Raw genomic sequence first — 5,000 nt, 5'->3', positions numbered from 1 at the left:
CCTTTTACATTTTTTTATACTGCCATGAAACTGCTCCTTGGGGACTAGTAAAGTATGATGCAAAGTGATCTCGTACTGTTTTTCCTCTCATGTTACATCTGGTGCCAACACGATCAATGGCATTCATTGGACATTCATACAATGTTTGTTCAAAGTTGACACCCTCATGTTTTTTTACGTAGTTGTGTAAAATACAGCATGCCTTAACTATGACATCACAAAACTCAGGTTTGACATCCAGAGGTCTATGGAAAATTCTCCATGTGTTTGCCATGATACCAAAGGTGCATTCAACTGCACGTCTTGCTCGTGACAAACGATAGTTGAAAACACGTTGTTGACCTGTCAGATTTTTGTTTGGATATGGCCTCCACGGCATCCATGATGAGACTAAACAATAGTTGTCGCCATCGCGTGGCTCGTGTGCGGATGTACCTTGCCGACAACTTTTCGTTGCGACAATTTTTTAATTGCGACAATTTTTTGTTGTGACAACTTGCAATAAAAAGTTGCTCGTGTGCGGGCAGCCTAAGAATATGGTCAATGGTCCTCATCAGCCTTCATCGGAAGTAAGACCATGACACCAGTGGTTACAAAGAACATATGTATTTACTGAACTACACATTCCACAGATGGCACAAACTATGAATTATTGCATAAACACTCACGTAAAATCGAAATTTTTATATTGCACTCATCCGTGTGGTTCATAACAGACATGAGACACACTCACGAGAGGTCCTCTTCTGTTCTTGATCGTAATCCATGCAATTTCCGTGGTTCCTGGCACATCCATCGGAGCCGATTCCGACACCGGTCATCATCCCCTCCCCATATCTATTATTTTTTTTAGTCGGCAAATTAGTCGAAATGGTGCAAAGGACACCTCCTCCGAGTAACAACCTACATATCTTTCTCTTGATGAAGTAGACGTGACCCTAGGGGCTCAGCTGGCAGAAGTGTATCCAGCCCGCTAAGACCGCGGACTATGGGGATCAATGTCTGCTTCTTAGCTAACATCTTCTGCTAGGTGTCATCTTTTGTTGGGCCAACTGCCCCGCCTTTTTTTTTTTTTTTTTTTTTTTTAAGTATCAACCCAATAGGTTTAGAGGAGTATCCAGCCCGCTATAATCGTGGAAGCTGGACTCCTTTCTACCATGGGGATTGCCTGATCATCCCATTTTCAAAAAAGTGCCATCTCTTGTGGGATCTACATAACCCCAGCTGACCATCAGTGTCAGCAAATATAAAACAAACAACATCAACAGCGTCCCCGCCAACCCCCGGCACGGACAGGTTGTTTACATTTCGTCGGTGAAATTTTGGCTCAGGAAAACATAATTAAGGAAGGCCAGTAAGATTAGATAATATAATTAAGCAAGAAAACGCAACTTGTGAAGGTACGAAAAAGGTACTCGTGGAAAACGTGTGTCAAAGTGAGTGTATAACTGAGTGAAGTAACCTTGCAACACATACATCTGAAATGTGTGCATTGGGAGATAGACTGATAAATTTCTTGACAAATATTACCATTAACTGTTGCTGATAAATATTACCATTAGCTGTTGCTTAAGAATTTGATTGTCCCTTTTCTCTGGGACAAGTGAGCTTGGGGAGCTGATGGGCAAGTAAAGTGTTAGGGTTGGGGAGACCAACTTTGGGAAACTTCGAAAGTCGAAATAGAAATTACCGCTTTTAGGGAAATGCCAGTAAAAAAAAAAAAAATAAATAAATAAATAAATAAATAAATAAAAAAAAAATAAAATGAAATTAATATACTCCCTGCTACGCTATCATAACCATTTAAGGTGATTAACCTTCCTTATTCAAGGTCACTGCCCCTCATTTACCCCACAACTCTTTCTTAACAGGTAAAATTCCAGGGTATTATTGTAGTTTTAACCAATATACCACACTTAACTGTACACATTCTCACAGTCTAGATCATACTTCCATGAGCATTTCTAGCCCCATTTTACCCAATTGGAAATTAAAAATAACTTCAGGACAGAATTTCTAAAATTTACCTTAATTTTAGCTCTGGATCCTTTCACAGCAGTCAGTCAGAGGGTACTGCTTGTGTTTGTGTGTTTGTTATTAATATTGTGCAGGTGCTGTAGCAGTCTGTCAGTTAGGTTAGGTTAGGTTTTTGGTTTCCCCGCTTTCCCAGGAGGTCCTCAAGCTTGTTAGACATAGGAAAAAAGAAATATAAGATAGAGTATATTGGTTGAAACTGCAAATGTCCCAATTCCAGTTCAATAATACATTCTCTTCTTTTTCTCCTTCGCTATTCTCAACAATTGGGACTGGGTGATGAAGTGGGTTTTAGGGTGAGGGAAGACAAATCATACCTAACTCAGATATTCATGAAAAAGGTATTATTTAGAAAATTGGAAAACTTTTTAGCCTAACCTAACCTAACTGGGGCAAGAAGTGGTGGGGGGGGACTTCACCCTCCCCATGCCTGGAGCCTTTCCTAAAGATACTAACGTAATGTAATGGCAAGCATCCCTCTAAACTCTAAAGGATACTTAAGCCCTTCAATACTGGGGCACATTTTTACTTTGAGATTTGTGTACGATTAGATGATTTTATTAACATTAGGATGGGTCTATGGAGGTCAGAAGATTAATGGCCACAGTCTTCACAATTTTAATTCTCCACATAAGATTCTGAAGCTGTATAAAATCGCTAAATAGTAATCAGAATGAATATGGAAACACGTCATGGTACTCAAGGGGTTAACATAACCATATACCTTACTAAAAAGCTGAGGGTCCATGGGGTGGTTGCTTGATCACTTCCTCATCTTGAAAGGCTACTGGTGCTACAGTGTTCAGCCCTTGATTGATTTTGGCAAAGCACTGTGCAGTCCTAAGGAAAGAACACTCAAGTTGTCTTACTTATAGAATTGCAGAATAAAATCCTGGTTTTAACTTTACATCCACTACACTCAGCCACCATTATGACACTGCATACCCTTCTGGTTAGTGGACTGAGTGCCACAGCTACCATGTATACACATAGTGGTTGGATGAAAATATTTAATACATTTTCTAGAAGTAAGTGATATTTAATGACAATCTGATATTTTTAATTCTTACAAGTCAGTGATAAAAAAAAAATTGGTATTTATTGTTCCTTTTTGTATTCATTAACTGGCCATCATAACAACCCATTGTGTTGTCAGGCTGCCTCATTTGTCCAGTGTGACAGTACTGCAGTAGAGATGCATACCTGGTAACTTATACCAACAGGTCATATAACCCACCCAGGCAGGACCCACATTCTCGATGAGTGTTCCTCACTAGGCCCTGGTGCAAAGGAATAGTCTCATGGACCTGCCTACTGCACCTCAGGAGCTTAGACATATAGCTGACCACATGCTTCCACAATCAGGTCTGAAGGCATACACTAGTTTTTCCCTGGGCCCCTTCAGATATTTTCATAATTTGAATTAATAAAAATTTAATTCATTATTGTGTTCTAACAGATGGGCAGAATGCAGCTACTGGTTGGCTCTACCCTAGCAGCCTCACAACGTCTTTGTTTCACGCCAGGCTTGGTCTTGTCTTGCTGGTCACTGAACAGCTTCCATGTATCCACTACTGACCCTGAAAAGCTCTTCCATGAGGTGAGGCAGAGTGTTTTTATTTTAATAGGATGTCTGATTGTCTTCTGAATAACATCATATGCATTCATACAGAAAACATTTCTTCCAGGATGTTTTGTTTTCACTCTTACAGGACAGCATAGGGTAAATGTTCAGAGTTATGTGTTTCTAATTCTGATGAATGAAACTATTTGTTCTGACAAGTAATGTAATGTGAGGTTGAGAGAGGTCTGAGAAGACAACTACCTCCATAGCCGCTGAAGAAGGGTCCAGGACACAAAATCGCAATCTGGTGAAGATGCTATTCTACAGAAAAATCATCAGTATACTCACTAAAGAGAACAAGACACTCCTTAGGCAAAAACAGAATTTATTAAAGAAAATAATCAACACTGCATTAAGTATCACTTTTAATGAGACATGTTTTAAGAGAACATCTGCCCATATATAAATATATATATATATATATATATATATATATATATATATATATATATATATATATATATATATATATATATATATATATATATATATATATATATATATATATATATATATATATATATATATATATATATATATATATATATATATATATATATATATATATATATATATATATATATATATATATATATATATATATATATATATATGTGTGTGTGTGTATATATTGTTATGTTCACCGGTTAAATGGGTAAGATTGGCATCGGGGAGCCGGTGAACAATAACAGTAAAAAAAAAACACTGCAGGTTCAACTGGTGAGGATATGCAAAGGGGCACTTAAGAAGCTATTTAATAACCCAATAACAAAACACACATGAAACTGACATACACAGATAGATATAACACATAAATAAATATAACCCTAAAGAACCCAACTTAACAATACCTAACAATAATACTTATCCTATATGGAGGCAATGTGGAAAAAACGGGACGAGGGGAAGTGATACTTATGAGGTGTCGCAGTGGTGAAGTGCTGGGTGATGTGAATCCCACGGTATTCCAAGAGGTGGTGTGTTCACTGGTTGAGGCCTTGGCCTTGACCGCCTTCAAAAATCAGGGAGCTCGCTTAACACTTCCGCTTGAGTCGAATGGGGCCGCGCAAATCCTACAGTCGGCGCCTCTTGACATGATCGCGCGCTAAACAATATACACATTATGATTTCGATTGAAAGAAATGGTCAAACTACAAGACAGAATGAAACTTAAATTGTTGTGGATACTTATTAACTTACCTTTTATTTACTAATGGGGTATCCTTTTCGTTTTTTCACTTCCTTCAAACGACTAGGGAGAGAATCCGCTAGCTTCGTCACCGTTTCTCGTGGTATGCTGCTCCAAGCTTGATGAAGTGCTCTTTCTAATTTTGGCAGTGTG

The sequence above is a fragment of the Portunus trituberculatus genome, chromosome 27 (assembly GCF_017591435.1).
Source record: "Portunus trituberculatus isolate SZX2019 chromosome 27, ASM1759143v1, whole genome shotgun sequence".
Classification (NCBI taxonomy): domain Eukaryota; kingdom Metazoa; phylum Arthropoda; class Malacostraca; order Decapoda; family Portunidae; genus Portunus; species Portunus trituberculatus.
The sequence above is the reverse complement of the archived record's forward strand: the minus strand, read 5'-3'. Positions refer to the sequence as shown.